The sequence below is a fragment of the Zonotrichia leucophrys genome, chromosome 4 (genome assembly GCF_028769735.1).
Source record: "Zonotrichia leucophrys gambelii isolate GWCS_2022_RI chromosome 4, RI_Zleu_2.0, whole genome shotgun sequence".
Taxonomy (NCBI): domain Eukaryota; kingdom Metazoa; phylum Chordata; class Aves; order Passeriformes; family Passerellidae; genus Zonotrichia; species Zonotrichia leucophrys.
This window is the reverse complement of record NC_088173.1, coordinates 24614571-24635453: the sequence shown is the minus strand read 5'-3', so window position 1 is coordinate 24635453 and position 20883 is coordinate 24614571. Positions and strand designations below refer to the sequence as shown.

Below are 20883 nucleotides of genomic sequence, written 5' to 3'. Positions count from 1 at the left end.
ACCTAAATGAAGTTTAATGTTACAAGCTGTGGTTGTGTTTGCATTCTGCTCCTAGCTTGCTACAGTCCATTATATTTGTCAACAGGTAAAATGAAAATTTCGCCTGGCAATCTGCATCCTAAATTTTTTTTAGATGTTGCAATTACCCAATTTGCTAATATATATATTTTTTTCACCTTTTCCTTCTTTTATTTCCACATTCATTTATCTCCTCTGTTTATAACATCTTAAAAAATTACAAAGCAGATTTCCCACCACCACAATGGTTTAGTTATGGTACCATTGATGAGTAAAGTAGTTTACAAAATAAATGGAATGGTTTTAACATCTTTACAGTGGGATAACCCTTCCACTGTGGAGAGCAGGGCAGACTTCAGCCTGCCTGCCTCCAAAGAGATGGAGACAGAGCTCAGCAGCCAATGCCCTGTGTAAACAAGAGCTGGCAGTGCCACATCTTTCAAGCGGGCTGTCCCAGGGCGGCGTATTTCCACTGAGCCAGTTTTCAGCCTCTCAGCACCACTCCCCATGCAGGATGGGTGTGACAGGTGCTCGGCTATCTGGTGCGCTTGCATTTTGATTGCTCCCCTGAAATTTTTGCTCCATCCAGACCATGAGGATAGGGTTTTATTTTACAATTGCTTTTCCTAGGGAATCCCTCCAAGGACAACAGGCAGTTTTGTGTCCTGTTTGTTGCCGCCAGATCATATGGAAGTCTGGAAAGGCAAGCATAGGGAAAGCAGAGATGCTTTCCTCCAGTCTCCCAGGCTCTCAGGAGACTGTTGATGAGCAGAAGGGTTTTCACTAAATGGGCAGAGGCTGCCAACCTCCCTGCTCCCTAGTTAACCAGAATAAGTTATGACAGAGACTGCTTTTCCACCCCATAAACTGTGGGCCATGCAGAAGCCCCTCCTTTCATTTCCCAAACTCATTTTTGGCTGCCAAATCTGCCCAGACTGACATCATCCTCCACTAAGGGTGAATCAGCGTGGTTGGGGAGTATGGTTTTGCAATCTCTTAATGACAATTCGCCACAGCTTGTCCCTGTATCAACTGTCCAGGGAAACAACATTAGTGCCCAGTAAGCAAGAAACAAGTTGCAACTTGAGACTTATGCAATGCAGCCGCGCACATGGCCTGGGAGGAATTTTGTTTCTCAGCTCCATCTAGTGGCACCGGCTTCGGAAGGACGGCGGTGGCCGTGGGAGGGGACACGGCCGTGGGGACGGCGGGTGTCCGTCAGGTGTGTTTAATCAGAGCTCTTCTCCCTTTGGGTCGATGCATGCATAAGCGTGCATATCACTGTGAATCTCTATCATAATACGTACACCAAAGGGGTGGAAGAGTTGAAATGATGCAGAACCACCAAAATTAGGGTCAAAGCTGCTCTGTGTAGTCCCTTGTTTTCCTGTCTCTCTTCTGCTTTCTTTAGGGGATGTTTTGCTCAGTTACTGCATCCAGTCAGAAGATGAGCTCTGGGACCACTTCTGGGTGTGCCTGAGTGTCACTTCATGAGACAGGTCCTGAGTCCTGAGCTAAACTGCTCCCTTGAAATGCAGTATATAATATTCTAAAAGGAGTGGTGAGGTATGACAGCAACTACAGCAAGCATGATCCAAAGTAGCAGTGTGGATCTCAAATCTGTTGGGGAATGTTTGGGCTGGGTCTCAGCTTCAGCCCCAGAAAGAGCTTGGCCAAGCAAGACTGGATGGAGTCACAAAATGCCATTTATTACTGGCAAGGGATCAACTAGGCTTCAGGGAACCTTGGAAAGTCAATCCAGCTTCAGGAGCCAGAATGAACAAGATTCATGTCAATCTGTTGGCAGGTTGTAACACTTTTTCTTTTCGTATTTCCCATGGCAACTTAATGTAAGAGAACAAGAAAGTGAGAGTGACTCAGTGCAGTGGAGAAGGGGTAATGCCAAAATCAGCAGGATTGTGAAAAGACTATTTGCATTTTCCCCCAGGGATGCTTGTTTTTAATATAGAGAGGTGCTAAAACTTAAGGTATTTGCTTATAATGACATGGGTTTTCTTAATGACATCCTCAAATAGGAATTTCTTGAACATACTACTCCATTTGGAGATCATTGGAGTGAATAGCAGGGATTCACACTCTGCTGAGTAGAGGCGCTTTTGGAGTGGCTTCCTGAGTCCTCAAGATCAACAAATCCATATGAAAGCAATGCTCAGCTTTTACACGCTGCAGAACCTTTCAACTTCAAAGTGCTTTGCGCACATTAACTCATCTGAGATGCGTTCTGTCATGAAACTGTTATGCCTTTGTTTTTTTGTACCACGCTATTATTATATATATTAACCTGGTGCCTAGAGGCCCAACTGAGCTCAGGGCTCTGCTCTTCATAGACAGAATAAGAAAACAGCTTTTCTGTGTATGAGCTCATGATCTAAAAGAGTAGCAATGGATGGGAAAGGAGAGAGAAGCCCTGGGAAGTGAAGTGCTCCTTGTGTCGCTCAGCCAGCAGCTCGCAGGCCACGAGGTTTACGAGTTTGAGGCCAGCACGCAATCCGTTGGCTTCCGTGCTTCCTGTTAATGCCAAAGTTGGCAAGAAGGCCTGACAGCCATTTTACTTCCTGATCTGAACAGGCTTTTACAGCCAAAATTGTGTACAACACCCTCTCAACTAGTCTTTTGCTTGGGTCCTTTCCTTCTTATCCCTTAACCCAAACCAAGCCTTATTCTTACTGAAATCACTCTTTACACACCATATATAACTGCCCCCAGCCCCAGTGAGAGTATCCACTGTTTGTGACCTCAGCTGGATAACTAACACGTCTAACTTACAGGGTTGTGTATGCATACACAGGTGCTGAAGTGGAGACAATGTCAAGTCTGACATTTCTCAGCTAGAGGTTACTATTGTACCTGCACTGCAGTGTCTTGACAGTCTGGCCACAGAACAAATGTTTAGGTTTGTGAAATCTGAAATGCTGTTAGAAGAGATTTTCTAGCAGCTCAGATCGTTAATTTGTTCAATACTTTGAAACTATGAAAGAAGAGAAAAATAGTAAATATCATTACTAACAGTACTTATCATAAAGAATTTGCCCATGCCAGTGAGGAGCAGTCCCACGAATCCAAAGTAAATTCAGAAATGTGCACATAAAGTGCTAGAAGGCTGTGCAACATGGGACATCTCTGGGGGAAAGAAAAAAGGAAAAAAAAAAAGAAAAGAAAATCCAAGGAAGCTGCAAATACAAATAAATGGTTGCAAGCAATATGTTGCAAATAATGCCTCAGGAGTCAATAGGTACAAGAGTGTGTGTCCAGATGTTGAGTATTTAACTGCATGTAGGTTTGCAGACTTGATGCCAGGACCCTTGAAACACAGGGGCCATTAGCTTCCCAAGAATAATTATGTGGGAAATCAGCCCTGAGGATCAGGTGGGTCCTAAGAATTTACTATGGACTGAAGACCTTCCTGTGCGATTTGACAGTGGCTACAAGCTCTGTAGCAGATCTCTGGAAGATGGCTTTAGGGCAATATGGAAAGGCTGGCCTTTCAAACTACCTAGGTAGACACTTTCCTCCTAGAATAATTTCCAGTGTGCTTTAGAGTATCATCTTAACATCCCTTTGACAGCTATTTCATTCAGCTTATGTTTCATCCTCCTCTCTCCTGCCCTGCTCAAGGAGATATACTTGTATACGTCTTTCTGGGGCAGAGGCTTGTTCTGCTTTAATGTGCCTAACATAATAAGGCCCCACCTTGAGGGGCCCTAGGCACTGTCCTAATAAATAAGCTGAATTAATTGCACGTTTGTCTCCTTTAACCATGTGGGAGGAATAATGCTAGTGGACCTTTATCTTCTGTTGTCAGTTTTCCAAAGTTTGCTTTGGATGTTCATGACAATTCAGGCATGTGCCATAGAACTTGCCCATGCAATCTATCTTGGTGAGGAGCTTCATTCCTGTGGCTTTTCTGGGACTTGACACCAATTTTTAAAGTAATATTCCACACTGGTAACTCAAGTTCTTGTGACAGCTCTCTGCCCCTCTGACCAATTTCACACTGGCTTGATAATGGCAGTCAGGAACGGACAAACAGCAAACACACAAATTATCTAAATTGTGGAACAGCAAATAAATAAATACTTGTAAAAGTTTTGCTTCATCTTCACTTTGCCTTTATGTAATTTATCACCTTTCAACATATTGCCTGCACTTTTTAATTACTGCAACCCTTCCATCATTTTTGTAATTTAAAAAAAGCCAATTAGATGACAGTCTTGATTGCCTAATAGTTGTAGTAAAATGTACACATGTGTAAGTAAGGATAATTGTCCTTTCTTGTTTGTTTTTGTACTATTCGCCTTTCAGATATCTAGGTTATATAATTGCTCCCTTTGGCTTGAGATCAAGTTTTCAGATCAACAATGGCTCTGTGTCAGTGCACTGGGGAGTTGACATATGGCTAATCCACCTGACAGGCTCTGGCTCCTCATTCCTTAAAAGCATGTGGATGGAGGATTTTGATGTTAGAATGGCACTGTCAGTCATGTATTAAGTGAAATCAAGGTCCCAATCTCCATCTCTAAACCAGCACTAGGAATAACAAGTTCAGTGCTGGAATGCAGCACTACTACTCTTGCACATGGGTTTGCAGCTATGTAGGGTATCTCAGCTTCCTCTGCATGGTGGGGGTATGCTTACCAACTCTGACAGTCAGACATATATAAACCCAAACTCATCTTTGTTTTCCCTAAAGTAATCATAACTAAAAAACACCTTTTTGAGCCCTTCTCTTATGGATGTAGGACATAGGATATTTTGTCCTACCTCCAGAGACATCCTACCAATGAGGTTTCCATAACTCAAGTCATGACTTACTCTTGCTTAATGTGTATGGAGAGAATATCCAGCAGATCTTCCATCAGACTGCAACACTGAAGTGGCAACCAAATAAACAAGAGATGACAAGGTGGGCAATACTTTTTAAGGGGTGTAAAACTGAGAGAAAAAATTAGCTGAAATGTACACTTTTCTCAAATGTATCTCAAGACAACATTTAACTGTAAGGATGTGACTAGGCTGTGCCCTCAAGTATTTGCAGGAATGCAGGTTCAGGTCCACCCACACAGCCCACCAAGCATGGTTTCATGTGGGTACAAAGTATGTGCGCCCATTAACAGCAATTTGCAAGGGAGAGACCTGATAAACAGCTCCTTTGCCAGTTGTTGTTGGGTCATTGACACTGTAAGCCAATAGAAAAATAGCTTTTCAAAAAGTGTTCCTTAGATACCACAGCAGGTGTCGTCCCTTCAGATGGATGAGGGCAGGCTGCTCCGGAGCAGGTAATTGCGTTTCTCTCTTCAGAAAGAGTTCAAAAGGCAAGTATTAAACAGAAATGCTAAGAAAAAAGTGTTATTTTCAGGATTTAGAGAGATGATTCTAAAAAGTCAAAGGCTTTGTGAAGGCCTGAGGAAAACGATGCAATTAGATTATCAGATCACTTTGCAAGTAACCAAAAAATCCCTGTAATAAAAATTACAGGATGTAAAAAAGTGAAGCAACTGTGAAACACCGAGATGCTGTCTCTCCTGAGAATAATGGTCAGTTCATTGCTATCAAACCAAGACGTAAACAAAACTATGCCAAAGTGACACTGTAGCATAAGATGACGGAAGTATATAGAGGTAGAGAGAGATAAGGGGAAGAAGGAATGGTTTGGCTTGCAGGTGCTGCGGGTGGGGAAGCGGCACGGGGACTTAGGATACTCCAGGAAGAGATGGAGCAAGGGCTGTGCTTTTTGGGTGGAGATGACAGAGAAGAGGAGCCAATTCAGACCAAGTTTGAAGTCTGCAGGTTAGTCATTATTAGAATTTATAGCTTAGTTCTTTCAGATGTTGAGAGTCAAGACGTTGACACATTACATTAAACACTGAGGTAGTTCACCTACTGTAAGTAGCAGCTCTGTAATACAAAAAAACCCACACATGCTTTTATTTAACTCATTATATCACTTAAGTGGTTTAAAGAGGCAATGCATCCAAGGACATCTGAAGATATCATTGCATCTTTTTGTTGCACTCTTCAGTGTGGTCCTACCACTAAGCTTTGGCAGCCATTCTTAGACGGAAAAAAATTCTCATTTTTAAAAATTATAGATCAAATTTGCAGGCCTAGCTCTCACAGTTGGAGGCAGAGGAGGGGCTGCCTTAGACTTTTCTGGTCAGATTTGGGTTGACTAAAAGAAAAACATTTTTCCCCAATGAGTTTTTGTTCAGAATGAACAAATGAAATTTCCCCCAATGGATTTCTGACAGAGAGGAAAGCTGAGAAATCTCGTTTTGGCTGCTTTACGCTCAGCAACATGTAAACTCTGCAGCTTGCGCCCTGCCCTGGCCAGCCCCGATGGGCGCCGGCAGCCTCGGCGACGAGAAAGGGGACGAAAAGGCAGCAGAGGCGGCCGCCCCGCTAGCAGATGGCGGTGACGGAGCTCTTTAGGGAACACTTGGGAGATTTTTTCCCTCCCGCTCATTAAGGAGAGAGGAGAGCCGGGCCAAGAGTTAATTAGCGGAGGGGGTGTGGCAGTCAAGCTCCATTCCAGCTGGCCCGGAGCGGCTCTGGGGATTTGCTCCTGGGGTATAACCGCCCCCAAGGGGATGTTGCCGGATCTGTGGGGAGGAGCTCCCAGGGAAATGTTGTTTTATGGGGGCAGCCGGCCGGCGGCCCCGAGCCCGCCCCTCACGGCCCGCCCGTCCCGCCCCGGCCGCCGCTGGATGGCGCCAGAGGCCTCGCGGCGGGAGAGCGGCCCAGGGCCGTTCCCTGCTGGCGGGCGGCCGTGCCCTGTGAATTCCCGCAAATTCCCGAATTTTACATGGCAGGAAGGGAGTGCGAGGCACACGTAGGGCATGGCACGGGCAGTGTAGCAGAGTGAGAGATGAGGCTGGGGTTGAGAGACGTTTAAAGTCTGTGTTAGGGCCATTCATCGCGTGGGTGATGAGCCTTTCCCTCTGGGTTTGGGTATCGGCTTGGAAAGGAAATTTTGGCTTTCGTGACGTGCATTAAAAAATGGTCATGCCTGCTCACCAAGCTGCTTAAAGGTATGTGGAGTGAGGAAAGTAAAGAAACTTGAGACTTGCTGGTGGGAGAGGATAAATCTTAGCGGCCTCTTGGTGAGTGATACCAGAGCTGGATCTCAGCACTGGGAGCGAGAACAAGACCATGCAACTTCTGAAGTAAACTAGAGGTGAGCACCACAGGGTGAGAACTGGTGCTTTTGGCAGAATTTTGATTTTTTCCCCCCCTAGTCTGAAGAGTCAGACTCAAGCTTCTATTCTCCATGAAGAGATCCAGTCTTGATTTGGCAGCACCAAGCAAAGATGAAAAAACTCCCTGGGTACATTGCTTCTTTGGTTAATCACCTTGTAGATTACGCCTTTGTCTGATTTCACAAATTAGTTTTCTTGGCTTGAACTACAGAGTTTTTCAGATGTGTGTGTGTGTGTCTTTACTGTGTTAAGGATCTCTCTAATTTAATTTTCTCCTTTTGAAGGATTTATATACTGTAACTGATTAATCTCTTTAGTCTTCCTTTTGATAGCCCAAACAGCTGGAGCCCAATAGGCCTCTCCTGCAAAGTATTTTCTTGAGCTCTTATTTTTACTTTGTGCTGCTTTATAACTCCTCCCAAATTCTTAATCAAAGATCTGAGAGACAAGCTCTTCTTCCACAGCTGCCTTCCCCTGCAGCACAGTGCAAAAAGAAAGACTGTGCTGCACACTCATTTTGCTTCTTCAGCTATGTCTGTAGTGTCCTAATTTTGTCTTTAAAATTCTTTTCAAGTTCTGTGCTTTCTAGAATACGCCATTGTCCTGCAAGGCTTATGCATGCTATTCTAACATTTATTGTATTGCATTTGCTTGTGTGCTATGTATTACTGAACTGAACTTACTTATTATCAAGTTATTTTACTCTTTGTCAGTCTCAGGATGTTAAACATACATGTGTATGCTAGGTATGGTTTTATTTCACAGAACAGGGAGGAAAATACATTGTTTTACGGGCTGTGTACCCAGAATGAAACCATGCAGAACCCCCACTAGAAACTGGCTCAGCTGAAAAGGTTTCCCCAGCATCTTTGTGAGCCTGCCAAGTTAACCATTTTTGAGTGCATGTGTTGTGCTTTCATTGTTGCAGGGTGAGTGCTGCCTTTTACAGTGCCCTGCAGCTCTGTGTCAAGCACTCTGTGGAAGTGGTTGCACTTCCCTGATAACCATTGGTAATCAATCCCACAGCCTCAGAGCGCGCAATCAAGTTTGTGAGCTGGTCTCTATTTCCTCTATAATCAGACAGGCCAGCCCTACTTATGTTCTCATCCTTTCATTCTTTATTGATTGCCTTGCATGGGTTTTGCCATTATCTTGCCATGCACTGAGGGTTATAATTACTGATGTCAACCCAATCTCCTCTTCAGTGAGTATCAGTACAATGCTTCTGTCTCCTGGCGTGTTCCCAGTTGTTTGAAGGGGAATCTCTTCTCAATGTAATCAGAAGAGGTATGAAATTAGATGCTGCTGCAGCCCCTAAGTCTCATGAGCAGCTTGATGCCAAAGGCCTGGATAAATGAAAAGTAATCATGACACTGATACTGCTCTGATTTGTTGATCCACAAGAACATCTTGTGCCTTCAAACCTGTATTTGACCTTCACGTTCCTATAAATTTTATACTCTTTGAAACTGTAGTCTGGAAGGGTAAATACTGTACTTTTTCTATGGCAATGTGTTTGGCATAATCCCTAGCAGGTATTGAAACTCCATTTTCATTCTTATGGGTGTATTTTTTCTTCTTCATATAGACAGTAAAGAGTAACTGAGGGACTGTCTGTATCATTTTACCAGACTCTAATCTTTAACTGGGTTGCAACCAATTAATCTGACTAGGAACAGACACAGTTATCAGAGCAAACAGCCATCTGTTCATAACCCCCTTTTTAGCCACTGCACAAAGTACTCTGAAAGATGTAGGGCAGGAAAGAGAATGGGCAGATAAACTGGTCCCCAGAATGATCCTCCAAAGAATCTTATCTTTCTTTCCAGGAGAAAGGGATATGAAATGAATCCTCAAATGACATTTGTAAAGAGGAGTTTCATAATTAATTTCCTTCTGCTTTGCCTGGATCTCTGCAATTGGAGCTGTACCTTTTGCTAACTGGGAAATTTCTGTTTCAGTGGTGAGCACTATTTGCCATTACCAAACCCTACAGATAGATGCAGGCAGCCATTTTAGATTTCACAGTATGGCTTAGCCCTATCCATTAATATCTATAAAAATAATTAGAGAGTTTTGGAAGGTCAAAGATTCACACATGCAAAACAGAGTGTTAATTAGAGAGGGGAGTTTTCGGTTGTTTGGTTTTTAATTAGGTTTTTTTTTAGATCTAAATTATAAAAAAATCTTTTGTTTAAATTTTATTTTTTAAATTTTGGAATTATATTGCTAAATTTAGGAGGTTACATCGGTGCTTAGTCCCCTGAGGTGTGCACCAGGGGGGTTTGCAGTAGTGACTGTACCTGTGGGTGCACCTAGAAGTTTGGAACAGGAGCCAAAACCTTACTGACTATAGACAGCAATTTCATTATTGATTGAAATGGAAGGTCACTTGGCCATTGGTCTTAATAATGAGATTGTTGAACAAGAGGAGGGAGGTGTGATTTCAGTCATATTGGTAATTTTTGGCTTTTTCATGTAATTCTGTGATCTAATGTGTGACTTCTGTGCTCATGAAAAAAAGAAGTGTTTTGTGTGACAGGTGCTTTATGAACTTAAAAGGATAAGCTTGTTCTGCATCCTCCCCTGATTTTCCTGTTATTCCAGTCCTAGCTGTAAGTCCTTCCATGGAGCTCAGCAGCACGCTGGATGCAGGGCTGTGTGGTGACGTCAGTCAATTGCGTGTGCGTCAGAGCTCTGAAATGCAAGATGAGCTATTAAGTGAAGCTCCTGGCTAAATCTGTAGCTGCTCCTGATCTGTGGAACTGCAGCTGTTTCCTCTGGTGGTGATGTCCCTTTGGTCCTGCACCCATACCCCAGGCCCACTGCTGTCACTGCTCTGCACTGTCACAGGCATGGGGTGCCTGTGGTGATGGCTCTGCTCTGTCACAGGGTAACACAGCTGGTGTGCCCAGCTGTGCACAATGAGGGCATAATGGACAACACTGAAATGTTGCCACGAGGAAAGTTCCATTATGACATGGGAAAAAAAGTAATTCCCATGGGGGAGGCAGAGCCAGAGAGGTGATCGCTCAATCCCCATTGACCCTCAAGTGGACAAGGCCCAGAATCTCAATATCTACCATGGACTTGGCTCTATGTGAAAAACATTTTGTTTAGGTAACCTCTGCATACTATTTTCAGCCACGATTTTATCTTTTTGGGTGATTCTTCTGCGGTCATTAGTCCCTGTTCCTCATGCCAAAGTTCATTCTGGCTCTCTGGATGATAGAAGTAATTTTTTCGCCACAAGATGATTAAGATGTGTCCTTACATTTCTCTCCGAAAATTGCCCTTTTATTCAGGCTTCTTATCTTGGTGGCTACACCTGGGAAGTCGCACAGATTCCCAAAGTAGCTGGATTCTTGTCTACTTTCCCAGGTGTGGGTTAAAGCCTTAGGCTGGAATACAAACTCTAGAGCATAAGGAATTAACAATGGCCATTAAAAGAGGTGATTTTGAACTAACGGATGTGTTCTTCACTAATGTGAATCTCCCATTTACTTCAAATTACAGTAGTTAAGATCCAAACAGTAAATATCACTTTAAGGTACTGAAGCAATAGCTGCATTTCTGACTTCCTTGCTGGGAGTTAGTGGCTTAGGTAATTGGGTTCATTGCTATTTGGAGCATAATCAGCAAGCATTAATTCTCCATACAGCCAGCATATAAAATTTGCAAGAGCTGCATACCGTGCGTGCTCAATCAGTGTAAATCATTTAGCAGGCTGCATAATGGATGTCTGGCTTTTGGACTAAAAATCCACTTGGTAATACAGGCAAATGCGTCATGAACAAGTCTTCCAGTTATATATAAAATTATTATATCCACAAGAGACTCTGAAAGCTGAAGAGATTTCAGCTTTTCAGACAGAAAAAGGGAAGATGAAATGCTGTTACAGTATTTTCATTTATTCTAAATATTTTTTTTCAGTGTGGCATTTTGTTCACTTAGTAATTATTACTGACATAGCCCAGCTTGAATTTCTTGAGGGACTGGAAAATGTTCTTCTGTTCAGTGAGGGTTCATGGTAAGCAGAACTGATGTAAGCAGATCTGTCTTGAAAGTAAGTTTGCAGCAGTGTCAATAGCTGCAGACTCTTCCCTGCCTGAATCAGAAGCTGGCGAATCTCCTCTGTGCTTGAGGAGCTGTGTGCAGTTGCTGTGGGAGTCAGAGCCTCGCTAATAATTCAGCAGAGATTTCCTGAGATTAAACTATCAGAGTATGGCCCTCATTTAGGCCACTGACATCAGAGCAGGAGTGTGTTGGCTGAGTATCAGCTGCTGCAAGGGAGGCAGATGATGAGCTGCCTCCTTGCCCATGGATGTCATACCCCTAAACCTTTTCAGCTCTGCCAGTCAGCAAATACTGTGAGCAGTGAAGCATAGATTTGAGCTCACTTTCTCTCCTTCCTTGTGTAATAGGAGAGGAAACATTGTCCCCTTCCATTGTACACCCTTCCTCTTGCTTTCAAAGTCACAACATTAAGGAATCAGCAGGAAAATCAAATATCTTACACTTCTTATTTGAAATGAGGGTTGTTTAGCCCCTCTTCAGACAAAATCTATCCTCGCTATATTTTTTTTCCTGAATTTTGTCAACTCTCAGAGAATTTTCTTCTCTTGACATTTTCCTGTTCTCTCTCCCATGCTTGTTTGTGCACCCATAGCATAGATGAAATAGGCACATCTTTGTAAGTGTGACCTTTAGCTGGTTTGTTGCAGAGAATAAAATGCCAGGGGTCAAACTCACTGATTCTTTGGGTTTGCCTGGGTTGCCTTGTTAAGCAGAATTTGGCCCTGTAAGTCCTGAAGAAAAAGAGGTTAATTTTTGGTTAACATTTCAGTTGCAGGTGTGAGAGGGTTGTGTTTAGTTGGTTGATTGGTTAAGGTTTTGGGTTTTGTTTTTTTTTTTTAGTTTTGGGGACTTTAAAGCAGAAAGGACTGATTGGGTTCTTGAATTATCCTTGAAGATCCTGGGAAACTCTATCAGTTGCATTAAAATAAGGGAAGAGGCTCTCTTGGGTTTTAAAATTTATGTATTGATACTCTGCACTTGTTTCCAGTCCAGAGTCCCCAAGTTCTCCATTATGCTAGAGAGCTACCACTACCTGCTGTATCAGGAAAGGAATCCTGCTCCCAGAGAAAAATGCAGTTATGGAAATCTGTCTTTTTAATGTTGCCACAAAAGGATAAAGCACTTTACAAAGATCTGGTCTCCCCAGACTCACAGTTCTAGCTCCAAGTAAGATAAGGCATAATAATTGCTCAGAGATGTAAAAAGAGGAGGAGGAATAAGAGAATGTGGATTAGAGATCAAAGCTGTAGCATTTTGTAATTGGTAATGTGAGAACCTCCTCTGGGTCATGGATCTTTTTAGTTTGATTTGTCTTTTCTTCCTGACTAGCAGATAGGGTTCTCTGTGCATAATTCTGTTTCTCTCTCTCCTTCCCCCACCTCTTTTCTTATGCCTGGAAACCCCTGCTGCAGGTCAGGGTGATGTGAACAAGCTGCTTACCTGCTGTACAGAATAAGGATAAAAAGGGTCCTGCCTGAAAGGGTGATGAGTGAATGTGTGAATCTCACTACACCCAGCCTCCAGTTGTTCTTCAGTGCTAATAGAAATAATTGCTCATTTACCTGGGCAGTCTTAAGGTGACAATCAGACTCAAAGCTGCCCTTTGGAAAAAAAAGTAAGGTTTGTCCCTAGGGCATAATGTATACACAGCTGCTTCAAAAAGCCATCCTGGGATGGCTGGTTGTGGAATCAGTTCGTACTGAGGTGGCATCAGTGTCTCTGCCCTTTCTTGCATCGTGCTGCAGCTTCAAAGCACTGAGCAATGACAAATGTGAGAGACTTCAGGGAGTTAGTGAAATTCAGCAAAGTGCATTAAAAAAAGGAGGTAAAAAAGTCTCTGGTAAGGCAATTAATAAGATTAACAATTAGCCATGTTTCTTTCATTCTCTTTCTAGATGGGGAACAAAGAGACGACATAGACTTTTATTCCAGAAAAAGTCACTCTCCAGTGAGAGAAAGAAGGTCTTCCCAAACTTTGCTGGTGACAGAAGGCAAGGCAGGGTAATTGATGAACCATCATGCAGATGTTTACAGAAGTGTTAAGATTTATGTGTGAAGACTGTTCAACCCTGAAGATGCAGTGTTTTCTGTGAGGAAGAAACTGACAGGCTTGTGAGAGACAACCTTTTCAATTTCTCTTCCTGTCAGTGTAATCCTTCAGACGGGAGAGTGAACTGCAAATTACCCACCTGCAGTTCTTGGGTGGTACAGTACTCACTGCAATGGACTAGGCTTTTTTTTCTGTGTGACTTTTTGGTTAGAAATAACATGTCCAAGTCTATGACTGAACTGATACAGAAAGATCAAGTTACTATGTACATATATACAGTGTCCTGGAATAGAATACTATATATATTCTATATTTTATAAACATAGAATATATATAATATAATATACAGAGTCCTGGAATAGAACATTTAAATATTTTGGTGTTAAGATATTACAGTGTTTATGTTGGTTAATTTAATGTTTTGTGTCTATATGTTTGAGATTGGTGGCACAGCCAGGGACTCTGGTACTGACCTAGAATAGCCAGCATGAGCTGTCAAATATCAGGCACTACAGCCAGGGGATATTTATGACTTTCCTCCTCTGAAGGCATTAAAGGCCTTGAGAGAACAATTTGTGTGGAGGCTGCAAGTAAGAGGTAGTACAATAAAAGGCTATTTTACTTTCTATCAGCATGGGGCAGGGGGGGGGAAGGGAAGAAGAGTGTGGTATTTTTAGGATATTGGACAGAGACACAGTTGATACAGTCCCAGTGTTTTAAATTAATCTGGTGCTGAATATGTACCAGCTAAGTAAGGAAAAAGATATTATCTGTACTGGAGAAGAAAAGTAAGCAAGTCCTTATTTAAAATTTAATCAAATTTAGACTTCAGTCAATTTCTACAAAATAGTTACATGCCTACTAAATCACTTTAATTTTTGACAGATAATGTTGTACTAAAGAAAATATAGTGGGATTGTAATTGGGTTTGGGGGTAATATACTTTGTGGGAAACCAGATTATTAGGATAATTTTTCAACTTGACTTAACCTGTTAACATGTGAGGTTCCTGTCTTTAGACTGTGACAGACCAGACTGCCTCACTGACTTGAAACCTTTGTTCCACCTGAAATGTGCCCTGCTCTTGTACCTCCCTTTGCTAAGGTAACCTATGGCTATTTATTTGCAGTCCTTTCCATTCCTTAGACAAAATCAGGCTTGTGAAGTGGAGGGAAAGCTTTCTGATGTTATGCCATTGTCCCAGTTTTTAATGACACACAGCCATCCTGAGACAATTTGTTATTTCTGTACTGCTTTTTAAGGTCACTACTTAACCAAGGTAAGGAAATACATGAATTGAGTAGATGTTCTGACAGCCAGATCAGCTTCCAGGATTCATAAATTATCAGAGGATGGGTCCAAATCTGTCTGAAGAAGTCATTGAGATGAATTGTGAAGATGAAGCACAATATGATATTGCACCATACAAGCCAAAGCATGGCGAGGTGCAGAGTTAGGCAGGGCTCTCACATCAGCAGTGAAACTGCCCACAGTGCAAGTGAGAGCACTTGCTGAGAAAGCACCAGTATGCAAATATTTTTCTACTTGCATGCTGTTCACAGCTTCTTACTCAAGTCTTCCCTAGGACATTCATTTAAAAGAAAAAGAGTGATCCAGTTTTGGTGGGATCTTAAGCTTTAACATTTTAGATTGCTTGCAGGCGATGCTTCTATTTAGATCTCGTATAATGTCACACTGGATGCACACCTTGTGCAGCTGATGGCTTGAGGCCAGCTGCTCTACCTACTTTCATGCCAACTTTGTTCATATTCCTTTGTTCATCCAGGAAATGGACTGCTGAATGGAGGGGGTTTTGCTCTGTGAAGAGCAGTGGGTTGTATTTGAGTGTTAATAACATGTTTTATTGAATGAAGAAGGCAAAAGTTGAAGAGCTAAAAATGTGGCAGAAGGCTCAGCAATATTTTTGAGCTGCTGCAGAATTCATACAGACGAAGAGCTCTGGCTGTAGGGATCTGGGTAAGGGCCTAGAGAAATTTTGGTTTTCTTATAGGCTGTTCTACCTCAGATTCTTTCTGTTTTAGTCTCTTTTATTTATTTTGTTTATTGATAGTTAACGAATCTCACTTACTTTGTAATACTGAATGCAGATTGTTTGAACCAAGACCCACATACTGACTCATTTTATGAGGTATCTGGTACATAAAGTAATTGACAATTAAACTGACAACTTGGAGAAGTTCTCCTGGCATGAAGACATAATGCAAGTGTTAATAGCTTTTCTTTCAAAAGCAGTGCTCTCTTAAAAAGCCATAACAGGGAATAAATGTGATTGGGATACCTGACTAGGGAAGAATCCTGAAAGTGAGACGTGAATTCAGTTTAAAAGGCTCAATGGGTATGTGACAGCTGAGCATTGCACAGCTGGCCCTTCAGGGTGAACATTTCTGCCTCTAACACTTGTACTTGGGCCACTGTGTAACTCAGCTAGTCTCTTCCCTGCATGTATCATTGCAACATACAAATAGGTGCCTATAGGATGGGAATTTACAGAATGCTGTGAATGAATGATTTTTGCCTGAGCTGTTAATGCAGCCGTTTCACTGGGGTATCTGGTTGGATTGTAAACCTTTTGAAAGAAATACTGTTTTCTTGTATAAGGGGTTCCAGTGTTCTTCAAGGCCCCATAGTGCAGTTGAAGAGCAGCCTACAATGTGTCACCTACAGCATGCAGTTTGGCTGCTTTTGTGGCAATGTCATGCTTGGAATTAGGATTTGGGGGTGGAGGGGAAGAAGTAGGGGAAACAGTAATGGCTAACTTTGTACATGTGACCTACTTTAGCTACTGCTGATGTGATAAACAAGAGAAAAAAATGCATGAAGAAATATTTCTTCCTCTTTGTCTATAAACATATATAACACACTGGATATATTTCTGCATGCTTTTAAAAAATTCTCTGCAGCTCTTGCTCCTCTGTAAGCATATAGGATTATGCATTAAGATGAAATTAATCCCTCATTTTGAAGTGCACAGGCTCAGCATTTGCCACAGCTTTGCTCTAAGAAATGGATTCAGACCATGCGGTCTCCACCAAAGAATGGCAGATTGTTGGCAGAATCTTTTTCCATTTGTTTCTGCAAGTGAAATAGTTAATAAATCAGTCATGCATTATTACTGGATTAGCAATCACACTCCCAAATGGTACTAGCTGCTCTCACTCTTTCTCCTGAAGATTACCTTTAAATCCTATCAAGGGACAAGATTCCTTTTGCCTTCCTGGCATTAGCACCCTAGTGACCTACAACCAAAGTCAATAATCACTAAGCTAGCTCTTTGTCGTGGTGGAAGAACAGACTGCCTTAACCAGATCCACTGATTCTTAAGAATTTAGATTCTCTTGTCAGTGCCTTAATTTTTTATTTTTTTCCTTTGTTTAATTTTTTTTTCCACATCAGCTAATCTGAAGCTGAGCAGAAGGAAGTTTGCCACAATGAATCACTCAAGAGTCTGTTGTGGGGTCATACAGAATGGGAGAGTTTTGCAAGGCTGAAGACTGCAGAGGAGCTGAAGAAAATTATGAGGAGGTAGGTACTTAACAAATTCTTTCTGATTAATTAAGCTTATTTACCTCTTGTCTGCAGCTGAGTGTGGTCTGTAAACCTGCCTCTTCCTCTTGGTATGAAAGCAGAGAAACAGCACTGGAGACAGGTCATAAATTGATGAGAGAATTAATTCATGGTCTTTGAGTTCTCCTTGTCTACAGTTTCATAGGAGAGTTACTTAAAATTGCATGTTGGACATATCAAATAGTACAAAACTTTTTTTGCTTGTTTTGAGATGCTCGCCAATGAAATGGCTTTACTCAGCAGTGACTCTTTATTTTGCCTCATAAGTTACTTTGTGTTTGTTTTCATGGCATTTGTTTCATTATTGCTGGGATTCATTTACAGAAGCATTGGAGTATTTTATATGCAAAAAAAGTTTCAAGAAGTAAAATTACACTTAGGTTACCATGTGCTTCATTTTTAAGGAGCAGTTATTTTTAAAATGTTTGCGTTTGAAACCTGAAATATATAGATACTAAAATATTTTGAATAGTAATGAATATTCTTGCAGTTTTATTATGTTTTGCTGCATGGAAGATTGATGTTAATGTATCTGTAAAATATTTTTCTCATTGCCTTGCAGATTTTTTTGCTAACCTGTTACTAGACATGAAGGAAGGTCTGGAGATTTAAAATCTTCTTAGTATGCAGACAAAGATAACAGGATATGAACTGAAAGGTTTAAGCAGCGCTTAAAGTCTACCTTGAACCCAATGATGCATGATTGTGCAAGTAACTTCTTCAAGTGCCTCCCAGTAAATACCTAGCCACAGTATGTTTGCAGCACTGCTTTCTGATATTATCTGCATAGTTACCTTCTGGGGTGAATGGTTAGATAAAGGAATGGGCTAGCATTCAGATCAGGGCTCACTGTGTCTCACACTTAAGGTGTTAGACTGTTTAATTCAGAACTGTTATTTCCTCGATTCACCTCAATTTTAGTTCATAGTGTTTCTTTTCTAGAAACTGCGAACAAAAACTGGTGGACAAGGAAGTGTGGGTGGGGATTAAAATGTGAGAAAGCAAAGACCAATGCAACTGGACAAGAAAGAGCAGTTAAGTGTTTGAGCATTGAATTGAAAAGTAGGAGAAAGCTTTTCAAGTCAGCTCAAATATTTTTTCTATGTGTAGGGAGAGCAATCATGTGGAAAACAAAAGCTGGGAGGTACCCAGACTGCAAACCAACTTTGGTTCTTACCAAGAACTTCCTTAAATTAAGACCTAAATGGACCAACTTGCTACCATTTAGTCCTCCACCCTCACCTACTACTTATTCCTCTGTGGACAGTCTCAGCTCACAAGATTGCATTGAAAATTCAGGTTATGGGCTCATCATTGTGCTTGAGTATTTTGCTGGCTTTCAAACCACCTCTTACCTTTCTGCTGTTCAAGCAATGTTGTTCTGGCTGCTTAAAGCTCTGCTTCATGGTGTGTTCAGTGACAGACTTGCTGCCTGTCTATGGCTGCTGGAGCTCCAGCCCAGCAGAGCATGCATGTGGTCCCCACTGTTGTCATGCCACACACAAAACATGATGAAGGAGCCAGAGGACTCACATGACATTTCTCTAATTCTGGGTTGCTTTCTTGCAGACTCAGAACACTTACTCACTTACTATGTGAAATTTTATTTTTTGTTTCATTAGTTTTATTTTTTGTTTTGTTTGTTTTATTTTCTTTGGGTTTCAGCATCTCCTCAAGTAGGGTAATAAAATTTTGCTTGCTGTATAAAAAATGTGGAGGAAATGCAGTGCAAGTGCAAATATGGCTATACAGCAGCTATTTGTGAAATAACATGACTGTTACGAATGAAACATGATTAACAAAATAGGTCTTAAGATAATTTTCAGTCCTTTAAAGCTATGAAACCCTGTAGTGTTCAGGGTCTTTTGGTAGCATACCACTACCTTACACTTTTCTTGTTTAAAAGAAAGAAATTAGATGTGCTGTGTAAAAACATTTGTACCTAAACTTGATGTGGTATGCAAACCTAGCGTGATGCAAGGAAAGGTCATTCAGAGAATAGTAGACTCTGAGCTCAGTGGCCACCAGGAAAATTTATTTAGTTCCTACTTTTTTGGGTCTTTAAAATCATCTTGGGCAAAGTGCTTTGTCAAGAAGGTCTGTCAGGACTTAGATAATCTCTTTACAGAGGAGGCATTGTAATGATGAATACATGAGGGACAGTGAGCTGCCTCAGTGCTGCTCTCATGGGAACCATGTAAGTACCTACAGTAGTCACCTGCTCTCCCTGCAGCAGACCCTACCTTGAGGAAGGTGGCTTCATATTTGGATAGATGTTGAATAATATTTCAACATTGTGGGTTGGTTCCCAGGCCAGTATTCAGTAGGCAACAGGAAATCATGTGTCTACAAAGAGACAAACTTGAAATGCTGAGCCATATTGCCAAGCTGGAGAAAGACACAGTGCTTCCATCTTGTGGCGTGCATGATTTTTCTTCATTGTCAGTACAGCCTCAGGACACTGGAATTATGAGCCATGACTAGGTTTTAGAGGTGCTGGTGTAATACAAACAGTACTGCTACCACTAAGCAGCTTGCTTTTTAATAGCGGTCTTCACAGCAAAACCCCAAACCCAAGTTAATTACAGGAGGCCAGGGAATTATTTCAATTAGACCAGGATAGCAGCCCTCTGTCCAGAAAAGCAGCTTTAAGCACAACTCTGCTGGAGCAAGTTCAGTCCAGCTCATTAAGACCAAGTGTTAAGACCACAGCCAGATTCTAAAGTGTCTTTTCAAAACCACCTCTTCTATGGGTTACTGTTGTCTGAAGAACTGCTCTCCCTGTTCTTGATAGCATCTCCTTTCTCTCTCCTGCCCAGCCAAGCTGAGACCAGTAGCTTTCACCTAATGGTGACTCTGCCTTCTGCACCTGTCCTGGTCTGGGAAGTCAGAATTTGTAAACTTCCTTTCATGCTCTTGAGATAATTTCCCCTCTAATGTGTGCTTTTGTGCTGGTTTGGTTGGATAAACATAGGGGACAACATATGTATGCCTGTCATTAGGGTTATGTGTTACAATTTATTTTTGGTTCCTTCTAATTCTTGAAATTTTGTGGGACCAATGGATCTCTTATGTTCCATGAATATTTAAGCAAGATGTAGCTGAAGATGATGATTTCACAGTTTTTCTCCTTATGATTACTGACCTCTCACTTTTGTTGTGCCAAGTGAGTCCCACTGGATTTTACACTTGCTGCTCCCTTACCTGTCTAGAAATGAGTATGGATACGACTACTATCATACTGCTATAGCCAATGACTCCTCACAGGACTGAGGTTAGGCTTTTGAAACAAATGAAATTTGTAGTCACTCAAGTTATGTCAATCAGAATGGAAAATTTTAACTGCAGTTGTTCTACAGATCAGTACAGGGTTAATATTGATGAAATGTTGTAATCCTTAATTTTTTAAGTGTTCTAAGAGCAGGTTGTATCCACAGTGGCATCTCGTTGGTCTCAGACAGCTGTGAGACAGCAATTCTTGGCTTTAATTTGAGTTACAAGTAGCCCATTTCCTGAATGGATGCTGACTTTGAAGAAGTGAGTACTGCCCAACTGTCTACAACCTGTGGACACAAGAAACAATTTATCAGTTTGACAGTGTTAGGAGCAGAGGCAGGTGATATAAGGCTGAGGAGGAAAAGGACTGGAAAAAAAACAGAGATGGAATGATGGAAAGAGATGGAAGTTCATGACAGCATGGAGATGAGAAGTAAGCAATATGAGTATATTCCTTATGAAATGGGATAGAAGGGATTAAAGAAACACAAGGAAAGTAATAGTGAGGAGATGTAAAATATGCTTGTATTTTACATCTGTACTGCTCTAGTAAATATGAGCACAGAAGCAAGAGGGCTTGGGAGGAAAAGAAAGCAAAAAAAGAGAATATATAATGAAAAGGCCTTGCTGAGCTGACAGAAGAATGTCCCTGGAGGAGAA

The 20883-nt window shown here is 41.6% G+C and overlaps 1 long non-coding RNA gene across 1 annotated transcript; it reads left to right on the top strand.

Annotated features, from left to right (window-relative positions):
• Positions 1-6722: 6722 nt before the first annotated feature.
• LOC135446676 (uncharacterized) lies at positions 6723-17693 on the top strand. Its single transcript, XR_010439864.1, has 5 exons — positions 6723-7067; positions 13208-13313; positions 14382-14466; positions 16777-16905; positions 17510-17693. It is a non-coding gene; the product is annotated as an uncharacterized LOC135446676 (long non-coding RNA).
• Positions 17694-20883: the final 3190 nt, after the last annotated feature.